We start from the raw sequence: 20,159 nt of genomic DNA, 5'->3' as shown, positions 1-20,159 counted from the left end.
AAGAACTTTCTCTTGATGATCTTTCAAGTTTGCTTTATATTTAATATCCCTCTTCGTTCTTAACTTCCAAAAATACATGCTGGTTATAGTTAATTTGATATAAATGGAACACTGTGAAAACAGTGTTTAAAAAACCAAAAAAACCACCACCTTATATTGACGATGACAGCCAAATTAAAACAAAAACAGACAAACAAAACCAGCAAATAAAAAATGCCAGCAAGGCTGCAGAGAGATTGGAACCCTCATACAGTGCTGGTGAGACTGCAAATATGTATAGCCATTGTGGAAAACGACACTATCTCTGCTGATATATATAATCCTAGATAAGTAAGTCGTAGCACGGAAGACATATGCACATTCATGTTCAATGTGGCGCTGTCCTCCATAGCAAGAAAGATGGAAAAATAAGGAAACGGTTTAAAGGCCCTTCAGTACAAGAATGCATGAAGAAATCATATGTACAATGGAATATTATGATATTACAAATGACTAAAAAGCAATGATGAAATAACAAGGCACCTCATGGCATGGGTAGACCTGGACGATATCATACTGAGTTAAATTAGCCAATCAAAAAGGACCAGTATCGTATGAAATGACTGTTAAAATAGGGGGAAAAAAACACACCACCACCAAAAAATGAAACAAAACAAGATCAAGACTTTCATAGCAAGGAAGTATGTTTTGGAGATGACCAAGGGATAGGGGATGGAAGTCATAAGAAGGAAGATAATACAACGAGCTAGATTGTTGACAGGTGTCAACTTGAATGAAAGTGGTATTCCATAAGAGGAAGAAGAAAAGTCATGAACAAGTGAAGGGTAGACTTTGGGGGATTTGATTAGTAGTTTAAACTATTGAATTCAAAGTTGCTGAACTGAATCGTAAACCCAATATAATTAATAACTAACTTTTAAAAGAAATAGATATTACTATTGTACTATGCAGAAATAGTTTAGCATAATCCAAAGGAATGTTTTGCTATACTGTATATATTAAAATCATATTATGTGTATACCTTTGAATATTCTTTTTCTTAAAATACAACCTAAGTTCTCAGCATTTGAACATCAATTTCAGTTGCTGAAATATCAATTTCAGTTGCTGCAAAAGAACCAGTTATGTGCATAAATGATAATTTACTTAACGAGTACTCTAATGTTGGTTGCTTCTAATTGTATACTGTTATAAAGGGCACTGCAAAGAAAAAAAGTACGTATATAAGGATCCTCAATTTTTTTGATTAATTTGTATTTATCTATTTAGGTAGTTTAATGTGTATTATGAGTAAAATACTATGTCAAATATTGTGAGAATTTTACAAAATAGCGTTTTTAGCAATCATACTCTGATACTAATAGTGTCAATAACCATGATTTGACATATTTGTCATTATTGAGTTTTATCAAAAAGCGAATCTTTAACAATTTGACAGATGCTATTAGTATGTAATTCTCATTTACATTTATTTAAATAGTGGTTAGATCACATCGATTTTTTTATGTGTATACATTACTTTGCACCACTTGAATGTGAATTTGTTGTACTGTGGTGCCTTGTGTCTTACTATGCCGCTCAAAGTTATGTCAGTGTGGTGTGCATTTCAAATAACATCAGGGGGACCAATGGTGGACAGGTTTCATCAGAGCAAGCAACGGAGGACAAAGTGGTTCACTTCTAAAGGTACTGAGCTAGAAAACCTTATCAGTAGCAACAGCATTCTATGATTATACAGTGCCAGGAGAAACCTTTGTTGATGCAGCAAATCTCAAAATGGGATGAAATAATGGTGAATTGTGGTAAAGACCACAGTCATTTTTATTTGAATCAGCCTTGAGTATAATCAGTCTTGTTTGTTCGTTATAATGTGTTTTGATTGTTTCCAAGGGTTCAAGAATAGTTTGGAATGTTAATTGCAATCTAAGCCCTGCTGGGAGTAAAACTGACACGAGAAGCTTTCTTGATCATCATGCATGACTGATCAGGAGTCAGTTAGAAATCAAACATTGATTGTAGAATTCTTTCATGTATACACTGTGCTTTCAGGCATTTTATTGTTAGAAGAAATAAGCATAAATATCATATGGGAAATTGGAGTAAAGGGAGCATCCACCAAGCAAATATACTGCTAGAAGGATGCTTGCCCAGTTAGCATTCAAATAAAATCCAATTTACTTTTGTTACTCTGTTCCACTTTGAGTGGTAAGGACCAGGTCCAATCAGTGGAAGGCACAAACTTGAAATTTGTAAATATCCATTAATAATTGAAATGTAGGGTATATAAAATATGATTCTAGGCATATTGTAAGTTGTCAATAGTAAAATGAAATGCAGAGAGGTCAGTAACCTAAGTATTAGTGAGCTAAAATATACTGGTACTAGCCCCTTTGAATCAGACTCTCATGTGGTCTACTAGCCCAGGAAGGACAGAGTGAAGAGAAAGAGCTTTGCAGTGATCACTACAAAGAACATTTCCAGGTCTATCCTGAAAGATGATGTTATCAGTGACAGGATAGTATCTGTGTGCTTACATGGAGGATCTCTTAACACGATAGTTACCATACTCTAATTTATTCGCCAACCACTAATGCTAAGAATAAAGAAGTTGAAGTTTTTATCAACTTCTGCACTGTGAAACTAATCAAAGATGTGATCAAGATGCCTTGATAATTGCTGGTGTTGTAATGGGGACAGCTGAGATGAAGGAAATCTATAGTTGGAAAATACAATTTTAGTGATGAAAATGATGCTACAGATTACGTAATATAATTTTATAAGACTAAGGATTTATTCATTGGAAGCAATTTTTTTTAAACAGCATAAAAAGAAGTTATCTACATGGACTCAGTGGATGGAAACACAGGAATCAAATCAATGGAGAAGCCCAAAATATTCAGTGAAAATAAGGGGGTCAAATCTGGATTAGACCATTACTTGCTCATATGTAAATTCAATTAAAGCAGAATAATATTTTTTTAAAGTCCACGAGAACCCAAGGAAACCTTGACTGTATCCTGCTTGTATTTAGAGACCTTATCAAGAATGGATTTGAATACTTTACCTGGAAGGAGAGACAGCATGATCAGGAAGTGGTTTTCCCAGGGCGAGGCTCACCCATTGCACTGCGGCTGTGCTGACACCGGTGCTTTCCCCAAATATGGGACACTTGATTGCATAATTTGTGGTAGTGGGGGACTGCGTTGGCGCTCTCCCCTGAAAAATAAAAAAGAATGGATTTGATATGAAACACAAATGGTTAAAGAGGATGAGTTGTGGAATGACATCAAATATATCATACAAGAAGAAACCAATGGCCACAAAAAAGATAAGAAAGTATGAAAATAGCAAAATGGGTATTAGATGAGACTCTGAAACTTGCTCTAGAACTTGGAGAAATTGCAGTGAAAGGAAAAAGTTTCAAAGCACAGCTTGATAACAAAATATTTTAATAAAATGCACATAATCTGGAGTAAGGAAATCATAAGAGAAGAATATAATTGGCATTTATCAAGCTGATAGACTGAAGATGAATTTCATTCATTAAGTTCCAGTATTTTAGCATTCTATGAGCATGTTGGCAGGAGAGACTAGTCATTGGAGAAAGTTATTATGCTTGGTAAGTAGAGTGGTTTCAGAAAATAGAACAAGATGAGTTGACACAGTGGCTATAACAATGGGTTCAAACATAATAACAATTTTGAAGATGGTTCAAGACCAGGTGTTTCATTCTGTTGTAAACAGGGTCGCTATGAGTCAGAATCTATCAAAGGCACCTAACAACAAGAACAACAAATGCTGGCAAAGTAAGGAGTCTTGTGGGCATAGTGGGTTAAGCACTGGTCTTCTAATTTATAAGGTCAGCAGTTCAAACCCACTGTCATTTAATGGGGAACAAGACTTTCTGTTCGTGTAAAGGTCTTACATGGGTTGTACATAGGGCCATTCTATTCTGCCCCATAGACTCACTATAAGTCAGAATTGACTCTAGAGAAATGGGTATAATATTGGTTAATTGTTGCAGAAAGCATCCACATACAAAAAAAAAAAGGTAGAAGAAAGGAATTTATTGATGTTCAATCACTTTTAAGGTATTATCTTATCAAAAAACGATGGTATTAAGAAATAGGTCCAAGCTACGCTGAAAGCATTGGTGAAACTAAAGCTTCAGGAGCCCACAGAATACCAGTGTTGCAGGTGGTCCCTCATCTATAAAAAGAAGTTTAGATGCCAGCTAGCCAACCAAATCATTTCTTCTTATAACACTGTGTCCAGCTAGCCAAGCAAGTCACTTCTTCTTATAAGACAGTGTAGTTCACAGGACTAGGAAGTATAAGCAAGCTGATTTATATACAGTTCAGAGAAGATGACCATGACACCTTTCAAACAATAATAATGCTAATGCTTTCATTTCTCATTAGGTATATTGCTATTATAAGATATTGTCCCAGAATAAATTTGTATCAATTAATTTCATTCTCATAATAGCTCACAAATGTACCTTGACATTTTTAACACTAATTTTATTCTTCCTAGATTAAAGTGCTTGTGCTGATGCATTTTCTTATTACCTAATTTTAGTTCCTACAATGAGAAATGTTAGATGTGTATGCTCATGTCACCATTTCATGCGGAAGTCTGGTTGCTTTTAACTTTCCCCCCATAAAATCAACCAACGATGGTCCTATTCATTTCCCAATTCTTTTTTTAAGGGAATTAACTTTTTAGCTTTTAAATTGGTCTTCTGACCCTTTACTCCATTTGGAGGCATGTGTTTATTTGGGGGTTTTGTTAAAAGTTGTAACTTCACATGTAAATTTTCAGGCAATACTTTCTTTAAAATGTTTTAGACTTATGTAAAATGTAATAATGCATTACATCAGATTGAAGTGCAAAGATTCATTCACTCAAATACAATTTTTATGCAATTTCTGGAAAAAAATCAGTTTCCAATCTCAATTCCATAAATTTGAATAATGATCGTTGAAGACAAATGTGTGCACAAGCAAATGTGGTGAAGAAAGCTGATGGTGCCCAGCTATCAAAAGATATAGTGTCTGGGGTCTTAAAGGCTTGCAGGTAAACAAGCGGCCATCTAGCTCAGAAACATCAAGGCACACATAGAAGAAGCACACCTGCCTGTGTGACCACGAGGTGTAGAAGCGTCCATGTATCAAACATCAAAGAACAAAAAATCATATCAGTGGGTGCCCACCTTCCTGATACGACCACTGAAGACAAATGTGTGATAAGCAAATGTGGTGAAGAAAGCTGATGGTGCCCGGCTATCAAAAGATATAGTGTCTAGGGTCTTAAATGCTTGAAGATTAACAAGCAGCCATCTACCTGAGGATCAACAAAGCCCACATGGAAGAAGCACACCAGCCTGTGACCACGAGGTGTCGAAGGGATCAGGTATCAGGCATCAAAGACCAAAAAAATCATATCATTTTAAATGAGGGTGAGTGCAGAGTGGAGACCCAAAGCCCATCTGTAGGCAACTGGACACTCCCTTACTGAAGGGTTGCGGGGAAGAGATGAGCCAGTCAGGGTGCACCGTAGCAATGATGAAACATACAACATTCCTCTAATTCTTAAATGTTTCCTCCCCCCATTATCATGATTCCAATTCTACCTTACAAATCTGGCTAGACCAGAGGATGTAGATTGGTACAGATAGGAACTGGAAACACCGGGAACCCAGGACAGATGATCCCTTCAGGACCAGTGGTGAGAGTGGTGATACCTGGAGGGTGGAGGGAAGGTGGGGTAGAAAGGGGGAACCGATTACAAGGATCTACATCTAACCTCCTCCCTGGGGGACAGACAACAGAAAAGAGGGTGATGGGTGACATTAGATAGTGTAAGATATAAGAAAATAATAATAATTTATAAATGATGAAGGAGTTATGAAGGGGGGTGACTGGGAGGAAGGGGGAAAATGAGGAGCTGATATCAAAGGCTCAAGTAGAAAACAAATGTTTTGAGAATGATGATGGAAACAAATGTACAAATATGCTTGACACATGGATGTGTATGTAGATTGTGATAAGAATTGTATGAGCCTCAATAAAAGATTAAAAAAAATAAAATAAAAGAGTAAACTAATTTTGAATAACCTTGTTTGAGTTCCATAATACATACATAGTGTACATTAATATAATACAGAAATGTATTCCCAGAAAAACATGTATAAGTAGATGTGTTTATACACTGGGGGACGAAGTTTCACACTTGACTCTTAAAGCTGTTTTATTGTTTAATATATTTCATTGCATTGTTAACTAGTCACTTCCATAATGACTACCTACTATGTACAAGATAGTTTTCTAAGTGTGGGGACTACAACATGAAGGAAGCATTATAAACTAATGCAGCTTTACAACCTTGTTGTGACCTTCCGTCAGCTTTTCCCAAGTGGGCTCCGTTCCTTTTTCTTGAACCTGCTAAAAATGCTCTTATATTTGTAACACCTGTGTTCTCAGAGACACGTTTTCTTGATCATATAGGTCATACATCTAATAGAGCTTATCAGCAAACATTCTGGCCTAATATATCCATATTTTTCTTTTGAAGATGTTGAACTAAATATACTATACATATATTGAATATATATATTGAATATACTATAAGTTGATTTCTTCTTCAGTAATAATGAATGACATTCACAAGCAAATGCATAGCATAAAAAAATTAGAGAGGATATTTGCTGACCTCAAACTGAATTTTTTACTAGGTAAAAAAAAAAATCCTATTTTATTTAGGATTTTGTAGAAATTTTAGTAATTTGTGTTAACAAGGGAGCAGAATAATTAAGTTCATAGACATTCTTTCAATGCAGAGTATTTAATTAATATGCATAAAACCTAATCTCCAGAATTTTTGAGATCAACATGAGATGCTGAGTTTGGTGTAAAGCTTAGATTCAAGATGTAAACAGAAACTTGTATATAACAAACAGACCCTTAGACTCAGAAAAATGTGAAAGGTAACCTGTGCCACATCGAACTATTATTTAATATATTTTGTTAGTCAGTTAAGGGATTTTACTCAACAGATCTGGCATGCTTAAACTCAGAATTACCAGAACAGTTTCCCGTTTGGGAGTGGAAGAATTTGTATCTAAAGATATGATATAACATCCCTAAACTTCCTAAAAGAGAACAATATGATAGAAATTATACAGTTAAAAGAATTGCAGGTTAACGTGGTAACCTGGAGAGAAATGGAATTAGGGCAGAATATAGGTTAGACAAACTAAATTATTTTCTTAAGGCTACTAAAACCAGATATACACTCTAAACAAAAGCATTTAAGATGCCAAGGTTTCATAATTTTTACATATTAAATAGAAATTATGACCAGAAAATTTCTAAGGCCATTTCTAGTGATATTACTAGAAATGCAATCATAACATGCTTTCTTTCAGCAGAAACAACATAATTATCTAAATTTAGTTATAACAAAATTCAAATCCCACACACTAAATTATATATACAATTTCAAATACTTCAAGTTGAATTATTTAAACATTACAAAAGGTATCACGTGGTAGAAGAGATTTTGAAATAGCACATAAATGTAAATTAACCTATTTAGAATATTCAGTTTACATTCCATATAGCTGATATAATATTTTCTGAGTTAGTATGGGTAGATGTGTTTTGTACTACAAACTAATTATATTAACCAAGGTATCAATTAAACAATAATGCTAGTGCATTCATTAGAAGTAAATACCATATTTAAGCAGGTACTTCATAATGTTTCAAACACATTGTGTTCTCTCCAGAAATTATAATTTAAAATGAATTTATATGTTCATTATTAAGATAGAACCTTTATGGTATGCTAAATGTTATTATAAATTTTATTCAAATTAAATGTGGGAACCATATAGTCAGATATAATTAACATCTTAACCAGACTACTTTTGTAATAGTAAATCTTGAATCATTGTCTAAGAATATTTTCCAGTGCTAATGTGATGGCATAAACACTGTACTACACAACTGACAACTCTGTCTAGTGTTCACAATAATTATTCTATGCTCTATCATGATGGGCAATTGTAATCAAAGCTCATTTCTAACTTCACTCACTGGCTGCTGGATATTAAGTGTTGCGAAATCTCAGCATAGTCTTATGGTAGCATTGTATTATTCTTTCTCTCTTTTTTTAAAGCAGGAAAAACAGCAGCACAGAAATGTAGAACAAAGGAAAGAAAAACACCTGTTTTTACAATGTGCATTTATTATATTTAATGCTTAAAATGAATTCAAACACACAGGAGATTGTTTTGACAGATACATACACACATACAAAGACAGTCCGACTATTGCTGTTACTAAAACAGGGAACATATAATTTATACATATACACAATCATACTTGAATAATTAATTGTAACTTTAGGGCCCACTCATAGTGCTAGGGTCTTTCTATCAAATTTGATCATTGTGACATCATTAAAGAGATTGCACTTTTCATTGAATTAGGCTTATAATGTTCAATAAATTTACTGTTAAATCAATAAAGAGTCTCCAATTATCAATGTCTATCTTTTAAAAGTTGCCAAGTGTTTAATAACATCAATCTAAAGTGAATATTCTTCATCAAGATAGGAAAATCACTGACAACTTCAATATTATCTCTGTTTTCCATGATGTTATCTATTGGTTCAGTTGTGAGGATTTTGGTCTTCGTTGTCTTGCAATCCATAATTTAGCCTACAGTCCTCGATCTTCATCAGAATGTACTTCAAATCCTCCACACATTCAACAACATGGTTGTTTCATATGCATATCACTGGTTGTTAAAAAGCTTTCCACCAATCCTGATGCTGTATTCTTCATATAATCCACTTTCTCTGATTATTTGCTTAGCGTGCAGAATTAAATAAGAATGGTGTGGTAGTTACCTAATCTTGTGTTAACTTGATATTAAGAGTGAATGGGATGGAGTTTAGCACGGCAACCAGGTCACAGTCTGCTGATGACGTCTCCTCCTGGGCATGGCCTTCCCATGAGGATTCTGGAAACTCCCTTTCTTTCTCACTGGAGGCAGACCATGCACTCTCTCTACTTTACCTTTCTGTTGGCAAGCTAAATGGAGCTATGCTGACACCTGAGAGAGGCCTGGGGATGCTTTCCCCACCACTGGATCCACAAGACTTTTTAGCCACCAGCCTGCGATTTGCATTCGCCATCATTGCATGTGCTGTGTGAGTCTGAAGAAGATTTTGTAGTCTAGTGTCAGATATATGGGGTAATAATAGACTTATGGGCTTGATCTAGACTGAGCTAGGATGTTTTCTTAATGTACAATTGCTCTTTGATATAAAGCTCTCTTACACACATATGAGTGTCTCTGTGTTTGTTGCTATATTCAACCCAGCTTAATACATATGGGGAGAGGACACAATCATGCCCCACACCTTTTCTGATGTTAAATCATGTTGTATTCCCTTGCTCAGTACACACAACTGCCTCTTGGTCCATGCACAAGTTGGTATGAGTACAATGTATTGTGATATTCCTCTTCTTCTCAAAGTTGTCATAGTTTGTTATGGTCCACACAATGGAATGCCTGTGCACAATCAAAAGCACAAGTAAACATTCTTCCTGTAGTCCCAGCTTTCAGCCAAGATCCATCTGACACCCGCAATGATATCCTTTGTTCCACATCCTCTTCTGAATGTACTATTGTTGGATGATCCTCAGTAAAACCTTACTTGATTGTGATATTAATGATATTGTTCTATAATTTTAGCATTATGTTGGGTTACCTTTCTTTGGCATGGGGACAAAGATGGATTTCTTCAAGCTAATTGGCCATTTAGCTGCCTTCCAAACTTCTTGGCATAGATGAATACTCCCAGTGTTTCATCAGTGTGTTGAGACATTTCAGTTGAAATTTCATCAATTCATGGAGAATTGTTTTGGCAAAGGTTTTCAGTGAAGCTTGGGCTCTTCCTTCAGTGCTACTATTATTTTTCCTTATACACTACCTCTTGAAATGGTTGATTGTCCACTAGTTCCTTTTGGTACAAGTGACTCTGTGTATTCTGCATTCCTCCCCACCCCCAGCCCAGGCTATTTCTCAGAAAAAACAGCTATATGAAAGTGCTTCAGGCAATCATATATTTAAAATACATTTTTTTTCTTTTTAACAGTTTTATTGGCACATCATCTACATGTCATACAGTTCAATAATTCAATCATATCGAGAAGAATTGTACAATCATCACCACAATCAATTCCAGGACATTTTCTTCTTCCCGGTACTCATTGTTATCCATGTAATTATTATTATTATTTTTAATTGTGGCAAAGTTATACACAAGAAAACGTCCTCCCATTGAACAACTTCTACATGTATGGAGCATTTCTTTAGATGCTTGTTGGCTGCCTAAATGTCTTCTTTTAATATGCATTTTAAATGTCCCAGATCATCTAGTGTGAAACACAAGGTGTGAACACTACCTGTCTAAGCATTAGGCAAGAGGCTGAATGGCAGAACCGATCTAGAGATCAAGTTCATCTCACAAGACACTATTGTGCACATGCTAGGAGGCAACATGTTGGTGATGCAATCTTAAATGACAAATTATGACATTTTGAAGCCTGCAGCTCTCTCTTAGAAGATGACTTCCAAGATCATAGTGCAAAATCAAGAGCCTCCAAAAACAGACAGTGCATTAAGTATGACTTTTTCAACTTATCTTAGTATTGAAAGCAAATATATATCCATTAATATTGTTTAAAGCTATTAAAGTATCTGGGGCACTACTGTGCAAGATTTCTGAAGGAAGAATAGAGTTGAAGAGTAAAGTCTTTGTAGCTTTCTCCTACAGATATTTACATGATTTATGGGGTTCTGTTGTTTGTGTTAGGTGCAATTGATTCAACTGAGCCAATGTTGACTCATAAGGACCCCATGTGATAGAGTAAAACTGTCTCATAGTTACCTTGGTTGTAATCTTCACTGAAGTAAATTACCAAATCTCTCTGCCACTGAGCTGCTGCCCATTCCCAGGCTAGGGCTTAACAATTGGCAGGGTTCACCAGAGCTCATTAGTAATGTGTTATCCAGAACAAACATCCAAGACACTGAAAATAAAGCTTCTGAAGAGAAGAGGGGAAAATTCTGCAGCCACATAGGGTAGAGGAGACATACATGTTCAAGATGCAGTGCAAACGCTGAGGTCCCGAAAGAACTGACACTCTTATTTTGAATCCTCAGAATGCTGCCACAGTCTAAGAAAAAACAAGCAAATCTGAATCAAGGTTTACACAAAAGTCCAGGCTAGTCTTGATTTAGCTCATTTCTAGAATTATTATTGACATATTTCTCTCAGTCTGCCTACCAGAAGATGCAATGAAACCATACTGGAACAAAAAATACCATTTAGATCAGTGGTTCTCAACCTTCCTAATGCCGTGGCCATTTAATACAGTTCCTCATGTTGTGGTGACCCCCTCAACCATAAAATTATTTTCATTGCTACTTCCTAACTGTAATTTTGCTACTGTAATGAATCGGGCAACCCCTGTAAAAGGGTCATTCGACCCCCAAAGGGGTTGTGACCCACAGGTTGAGAACCACTGCTTCTAAGACATTTAGAAAAATCTCTAATTATCACCCTGAGTTAAAATTGATCCAAACCATACCCACAGGTTGAGATCCGCTGATTTAGATGTAGTGAGGGTATACAACTATTAAAATTTTCTGAAACTATGGAATTGTACATTCTAAGTGAATGAATGTTTTTGAACAGTTTATATTCAATAAAGCTGTTTGAAAAAGCTAATACTGACACGTGACACTAAGCTACTTCACCAGATATTTCTTCCTATGTTTTTCTTGTATTGCATTCATGGTTAGATGGTCTGATATATATAATCTATATTAGGGATTTCAAAAATTTCATAGAAAAAATATCTCCATTCTTCCATAAGCATTTTGAAGGTCTCCCATGTGTGCATAAAAAAGTTATACATGTGTATCTATGCCCAACTTTTAATTTATCAAACATTTGTGATTAAAATTCTTTTTTTTTTACTTGGGCCCAAGTTATGTGAAATCAGAAAGAAATTAAGAGGGTTTTTTGGTCATGTTAATGTTCCATCTAGATGACTATTACATCTTCCCCATGGCCTGTGTCCTAGCCAAGATGATCTAATTTCAATTAAAAATAAGCTTAACCATTTTCTACTGAAAGAGGGCTGGAGAGCCAGCGGGGGCAGTCTTGGGCTGATGCTCCAGCAGTGGTGGTTGGAACCAATCACTGGAGCAGGAGAGGCAGTTTGCTTTGGGCAGAGTCTCCCTTCCAGACACCCACTGGAGCTGTTCTACTGTGTCCAACAGCACTGACACAAGTCAGCAGTGGGTTGACTGGGTTTTGCTTCTTCTGATTCTCTTTCCAAACTGCCTTCTTCTCTTCTTCACCAGTGAGCTCTATGCCTTGGTTTAGTATTGCTAGCCATCAACCAATTAACCTTGTGTCTCAGAGTTCAGAGTCGCAATATAAAGAAACTCACTCACTTTTGAGTAGAAGAGGTAGACAAACCACAAATGTATATCTAGGTGTTGCCTGGAATATAGCTTCACATGGTGGTCTATGTGGCCTTCAAAAGTGAAGAGCTACTCTATGTATCACAGATGTAATGAACTGTGTCAAACTACCATATACTTGAATATAAACCGAAGCATCTAATTTTACCAACCCCACTCCCCCCCAAAAAAAACAAAAAAACTGGGAACTTTTTCAGCATAAAAAATGTACTGAAAAAACTCAGCTTATACTCATGTATATAGGTAAATCAAATAAATTTGAGATCTGGTGTGATAGTTTGCCCTCCATCAATATAGACTACGTTTATCAATGGAAACCACTTTAAGAAATTATCTTCTTTACTAACTAACTCAATGAAAATTTAGATATAATAACAAGACCTTTGCCACTATAATGACAAAATATTGAAGTTCACCGTTGCCTGTAATACTCTGACTCTGTTCTACATATCTCATATTTTTATACTCCAAGCTTATTCTTTATCTAACCTGTCTTTGCATGGTTCTACAAATAACTGCCAATTCTTTTCTAAGAAAAATTTGCATCTGATGCTCATATAATTCCAAGACCATTTCATTGAACACATTAGAAAACCAATAAATACCTGCTAATAAAAATACTCATCATCAGATGTGTATTGTGACTAATTGCATGTCTCTAGTCTGCGTGGCAACAACAACCTCACTCCTTCCCTCGTGCTGCACTGGTCTTTTATAGGCAACAGAGTCTCTAATTCGAAGTTGTAAATTTCCTGCTACTTACATTTATATGTTATTTTAATTATATTCATAAACAATAGTGAGATTTATAGGATGTGTAATATCAACAATTAAGCAAGTGGCAGAGTCCTCTGGCTCATTTGGGAATGATTTCTTGTATGTCACCGTGATGAAAGTCAACGTCAAGAAACGCCGAGGAAAAGAAATCATTGCCTTGGGAAAAAGCACTGCTTATTTAGACAGTAATCAGTGTGACAAGGAAAGAAACTCAAAGATAAAATACTCAATCTGAGGCTTTCAAAAACAGGAAAGAAACACCATTGTCTTCAGGGACCAGTGAAGGACGTCTCCACGGACTCTCTGAGAAATGATCCTGCGAATAGGGTGCCTACACCATGACTTTATTACCATGTTAAACCTAACTTGTATGTCTAGAGTTTTTCTCAACTGCATTACATTTTCTCCTTCCTCTGGTTTACCTTTGGAAATTCCAAGTTTCTCTTGTTTTATTTATTTTTTAAAGATAATGAGAGAATCACACCTTTGAGGGCTCACTAGCTTTAAAAATTGGAAACTAGTATTTAAAATGATCTAGTGAGAAAAAAATATAGTGTTTGATGCCTCTTGTCTATTTTCTTTTCTCAGCAGGAACTTGCAGATTCAGAAAATTCTTCAGGAGAATGTACGGCTTTATTTTGGAGGACATAGAAGATTCACTGTAAGCTGAGCATCCTCAGGACTTGGACTGACCTATGGTAGAAGCAGGCACTACATTCTCAGGAATTGTGACCTTACCAAGCTTACTAACTCTCTCAAGTCTGGGTAACCGTATTGGTACAAAGGGGACATAATCATAGCATATGCCTCTTAAGTTATCAGGGTAATTAATTTATGAAGTGTTGATTTCATTACTGACTTCACTTCCTCATTCCAACCGGCATGCCCTACAGTGTGAGCTTGAAATGCTTCTCATCATACATTTGTATGTTACCTTTTGCCTTGTTCTGGTTAGTATCATGTGGCATAAATAACGGTAAGAAGTCTTCCATACTTCTATTTTTTCTCTGGAAATGTACCCAGCCCATGTGAGCACAAACCCAGGATAATGAGAGATAACTTGCCCCATCAGTCTTCTCTTCCTGTTCTAGATGAAAGCCAGCCATGAGACTTTCTTAAATCTTCTAGGTCCTGTATGACCCACCAGGGAATGAGAAATGCAAGTATTAACCCACATAGGCTTATTAAAATCTGAAAATACATTGAGGTGAACTCAAGGTAAATTCACAGTGAATCATAGACAGTATATAAATTGCTGCTGCTTTAACACACTAAGATTGAGGTGAATGGTTAATACAATAATAGCTAATTGCTAATGCAGGCAAAATTTGACATATACTAATTGGGCAAGTAATGCTAATATTATTAGATGTTCCGAATGTATGTGCTAGTTATTCTCTTACTTAGAATGAGATATAAAAAAATTTTACTTGTTATTTACTAAAACATTAAGAGGCAAAATGGAGTTACCTTAAAATTAATTTTTATATTTCATTAGTAACCTCTATATATCTATGTATTTATAAACAAATTGTATTTAAAATATGCATAACCGGTCAATGGTCTTCTTTTTTATATTGAGGACTGGGTGAAAGTTCACAGAGAAATTTGGTTTTCCACTTAACAATATATACACATTTTTTTTCATAATACTAATTGCAATTTCCTCAATTTAACAGCACCCTTCCTACTTCTTCTTCACTAGGGAAGTAAAAAAACAACCAAAAACACCTTAAATTCAAATGTATTCTATAGTGATTCCACTAGTAAATCTTAATTAAACAAGGCAAAGATAAATCATCTTGATGAGGGAGAGTTCCCACGAGGCTCCAATGATGTCCACAGAATGCACAACCCCAGGGCTACATTGACAGAATGTGTAAAACAAAAATTGTCTCAGAATCTAGATTGGTAGCAGATCAATTCATCGCTGTTGCATGGGGGACAACAGAATCAGGAAACAAATCATGACTGGGGTAAGCACCCTATTGTACATTAGGACATGTTCAGGCATAATTCTGTTGTCCTCTGACCGTGGACCTGACTCATGACCATGCAGCCTTGTACCCGATTTCTCTCAAGGATTCACCCAGGCAGGGCCCTGAGGGCAAGACTGCCACCCCGAAATCCTGTCTTGTAGCTGGAGGAATCATACTCAAACATACTCTGCCTGAGGGCAACAATGTTCACTTTGCCAGTTAATAGTCAGACTGAACTCACAGGCTGAGTCAAAATAGATGTAGGGCTCCTACTGTAAACTATCACGTAGAATTTCAACTATGATATGCCTTTCTGAATTCCTCATTTCCCTTTGCACACCTTGCCTACTCATTTTTCCCTTCTGAGCTTTCTTTGAAACAAACAAAAAAAGGAATCTATTTCATATGGTTAATTGTTCTGGGCAGTAAATCCTTTAGTGCTATTCTTTACTTCAGAGGCCTATCTTTTCATTGAAAAGTGATCTTTGGGGTGGGTTCAGATCCAGGTTGTAGGGTATCTCAGGTGTCCATTTAAGGTTTCAACCAGTCTCAGTAAGTGGTGGGTGTGTACAGAATGGGTTGTGTAATTGCCTGGTGCAGATGGTTGGTGTGGCATGTGTGTACTGGAGGGTGCTTTTAATTAAGATGGAAAAAAACAAGGTTGGGCAGTATCATTGGCTGCTGGTTGGGAGGTCACCAGGAAGTTGGGGAGTTTGGCCACAAGGGTTGGGGGTAGGAGAACACAGGTTGTCTTTCATGGGCATTGGTGTTGGTGCCCTGCTGGGTGGGTGCAGTTAGTTAACTGGTCTCTGATGCAGCTCCCATAAAAAGGGTGAGTAGCACCTCAAAGCCTTCCTCTTGGCATGATGAGTTGTTCTACCCCTAGTTACTGGTCCCTCCTTGCTCTGCGGTGGACTCTGTTTCTGGTCTTCTTATCTATTTCTGTGCACTGTCCTTCTTCAGGTGATCCCACGTGATGCTTCCCTTGCTTCCCTCTGGGTTTGTTTACATTGTGTTTCTGTTAGTGGAGATTCCACGTAGTTGCCTTCTCTTCCCAAGGTATGCTGCCGGCTCTGTCCTGAAATCGGTTTGCTAAACCCAGCTTGGTGGCAGGATCCTTTGGCTCCAAATCCTTCCTCCTACTGCTTTGTTCTATTTCTTTTTCTACCGGTGTTTAATATAAATCTTTAATGTTTCCTTTGATGTTCAAAGATGCAGGATGATCTTCCGTGTCTGCTTCGTTTGGTTCTTTCTTGTGGAAGGACAGCATGGTGCTTCTCACTGTGATGCCATCTTCTTCCAGCCTTTCCCAAGGCTCCTGCTTCATTGAAATGTTTCACTTGAAATACTACATCTCTCAAGTGGAGGTTAATTTTTCTATCTGGGTTAACACTTTTGCTTCTCAGATAGAAATCTTCAGTGTTCTTGCATCTCCGACAATGCTTTAATATCACTATGACAACCACATCATGGCACACATTTTTGTTCAATCCTTTATACAAACTAAGAGCTGTTTAGCTTTTAACTATTTCACAGGTAAGTAGATATCCCAGGACAGCAGTCACCAAAAAAGATAACCCTAGGGAAAAAGTCAGTTTTTCAATATTCACCTCAAACAATCGTGTAGACTATAAAACTTCAGAAATCCCAAAAGGACCTTAGAGATTTTAGTACAGGAAACACAAAGCTCTGACATTTAGTACAATCAAAATGAAAACAAAATCCAAGAATGTTAGACTGTTAGAAGGTAGCACAGGATTCCATGACTCCTATACCATTTAAGGGGCTCCTGGTGGCATAATGATTATGTGTTGGGCTGTGATTCTCAAGGTCAGCAGTTTGAAACCACCAGCCGTTGCTCAGGAGAAAAATGGATCTTTCTACTCCTGTAAAGAGTTACAGCCTTGAACACCCATAAGGGCAGTTCCATCATGCCTATGTTAGGGTGACTATGACTCCCCATTGACTCAATGGCAGTGAATTGGGAGTGCAGTCTCTCACTCACATGATTGAACTGTGAACGAATGATGTGAGTAGCTGCTTCCGCATCATTTCTGGCTATATAAAAAAGTTCCTGTATATTCAAAAAAAAAAAGAAACCTTCTTTTTTTCAAAACACACTTTAGCTTTTTGTACACCAATGATACTTCAGTAAAATTACATAAAAGAGAGAGAAAAATGAATGTGAATATCTAATATAACACACACATTATTCCTCCAAGAATGACATTTGTTAGCAATGTATCATAATTGTCTCAAGTACTGTTCATATAAAAGAAATTAAAAAAACAATTAAAAGTGAGGTCCTTAACTAACAAAGTTCCATTTCCTTATTTTATTGTCATGAATTTAGTGTCTGCCCCAAATAGTTCATTTGTAATAATTTTACATACAACCACACTTTTAAAAAAATTTCATTTCATTGGGGGCTCATACAACTCTTATCACAGTCCATAAATACATCCATTGTGTCAAGCACATTTGTACATTTGTGGTCATCATCATTTTCAAAACATTTTCTTTCTACTTGAGCCCTTGGTATCAGCTGCTCATTTTTCCCCATCCCTCCCTCACGAACCCTTGATAATTTACAAATTATTATTTTGTCTTGCCTTGCACTGTCTGATGTCTCCCCCTACCCCCTTGTCTCTTTTCCATCCCCCGGGAGGGGGTTATATATAGATCATTGTGATCAGTTCCTCTTTTCTTCCCCTACTTTCCCCTTATCCTCCTGGTATGGCTACTCTCAATATCGGTCCTGAGGATTTATCTATCCTACATTCCCTGTGTTTCCAGCTCTTATCTTTACCCATGTAGATGCTCTGCTCTAGCCAGATTTGTAAGGTAGAATTAGAGTCATGATAGTGGGAGGAGGAAGCATTAAAGAACTAGAGGAAAATTGTATGTTTCATCAGTGCTACACTGCACATTTACTGGTCAGTATTCTCCCCACAACCCTTCGGTAAGGGGATGTCTCATTGCTTACAGATTGGCTTTGGTGCCTCCACTCTGCACTCCCCCCTTCATTCGCATTATGACTTTTTGCTCTAGGTCTTTGATGCCTGATACCTGATCTCATTGACAATTTATGATCACACAGGCTGGTGCGCTTTTTCCATATGGGCTTTGTTGTTTCTCAGCTAGATGGCCACTTGTTTATCTTCAAGCCTTTAAGACCCCAGATGTTATATTTTTTTATAGCCGGGCACCATCAGCTTTCTTCACCACATTTGCTTATGCACCTGCTTTGTCTTCAGCGATCCTGTTGGGAAGGTGAGCAACTCAGAGTGCCAGATTATTAAAACAAAGTGTTCTTATGTTGAGGGAGTACTTGAGTAGGGGCTCCATGTCCATCTGCTTCCCTAATACTTAGTAATCCTTTCTCTACATAGCAATATATGTATAAAATATTGCTGCACTTTAAAATTTCTAAATTTAAATGAGAATAAATGTGAAGAAACTATTATTTTGTCCTTCAATAAGGTAACATTTGAGCCTATAACTGTTGCACAGATACTGGAAAATCACACATGGCCTTGAGCGAAAAGACAGTATAATTCTCACACCAATAGCCCAGATAGTCAAAATTTCGTGCCCAATGTCCCAGAGCACCCATTCGCCTACTACAATATAAAGAGGATGAAATAACTGGCTTAGACACTGTGTGCGGTTGTCATTGTATACTCTTGTGAGGACTTTGACTCATCATGACTCTATTGAACAGTCTCAAAATGCCACATAGGCCTTCCGAGGTTGTACATTGTTTTTCACAAACAGGTCTCTGGGTCTTTTCTATTATGAAAAAGTAGAAATTTTCAGATGGATTTAACTACTGCTTTTCATCTAGTGCTTAAATATCATGCCACCAGGGCTCCTTTCTTGAAGTTAGAAGATCCTCGTATTTTACAACATTGGCTGTATGGCTGCTTGTGCTTGTTTTCTCCTTTTCTGTAATGAATGATTAGACTCTTAGCAGCTCAAAGGAACACAAATTCATTATTCTGTAGATTTGTATTTCTGGCATAGTACGGATGGCTATTTTTATTCTGGTTCTCACCAGGATGAAATCAAAGTGTTGTTGAGGTTGCAGTCTTAGTTGGAATTGAGAAACATGTTCCACATTCACTGGTGTTGAAATAATTCATTTCCTTGAGGTTGTAGGCTTAAGGCTTCCACAGTTCCTTCTGGCTGTCGCACTGATTTTTTCTCAACTCATGGAAACCACCCATGTGATTCTCTGCATCGTCTATCACTATCCACAAAGTTTTTAATGGCTGATTTTTGGAACTAGAGAACCGGGTTGTCTTCTTGTTCTGTCCTGGTTTGGAAGCTCTGAAACCTGTCTACCACAAGTGACCCTGCTGGCATTTGAAATATCAAATCACAGAGCTACCTGCATAAAAAACAAACAAAACATTGACTAACTTGGCAGATGGGTGGTGGTTTAAATGATTGAGCCTGTCTTCAAAGTTTAATTACAATGTAACGGAAAGGAACAGGGAAATGTTTCAGTCATTTATACACCATTATTATTATTATTTGATTTAAAACATTTCACTCTTATTTCAAAGGTTAATAACCCTTCCTCCACCCCATTAAACTGGGCACAGGATTTTCAACTCTCATTTCTCAAGCAGAGTATCCAACGGGCACACCCCCAAAATTTTTCCCCTTAAAGCTATGCATTGAAGTTTTTTTTTTAATTCATTTTATTTGGGGCTCATACAACTCTTATCACAATCCATCAGTCCATCCATTGTGTCAAGCACATTTGTCCATTTGTTGCCATCATCATTCTCAAAACATTTGCTCTCTGCTTGAGCCCTTG

The 20,159-nt window shown here is 36.7% G+C and overlaps 1 non-coding gene across 1 annotated transcript; it reads left to right on the top strand.

Moving 5' to 3' along the window:
* Positions 1 to 3,055: 3,055 nt before the first annotated feature.
* Positions 3,056 to 3,219, top strand: LOC115869058. The gene has a single exon (XR_004045969.1). It is a non-coding gene; the product is annotated as a U1 spliceosomal RNA (small nuclear RNA).
* The last annotated feature ends 16,940 nt before the right edge of the window (positions 3,220 to 20,159 follow it).

The sequence above is a fragment of the Echinops telfairi genome, unplaced genomic scaffold, assembly GCF_000313985.2.
Source record: "Echinops telfairi isolate 266 unplaced genomic scaffold, ASM31398v2 ScPeMD7_1;HRSCAF=3_0, whole genome shotgun sequence".
NCBI lineage: Eukaryota > Metazoa > Chordata > Mammalia > Afrosoricida > Tenrecidae > Echinops > Echinops telfairi.
Note: the sequence above shows the minus strand (reverse complement) of the source record. Positions and strands in the feature narration are given on the sequence as shown.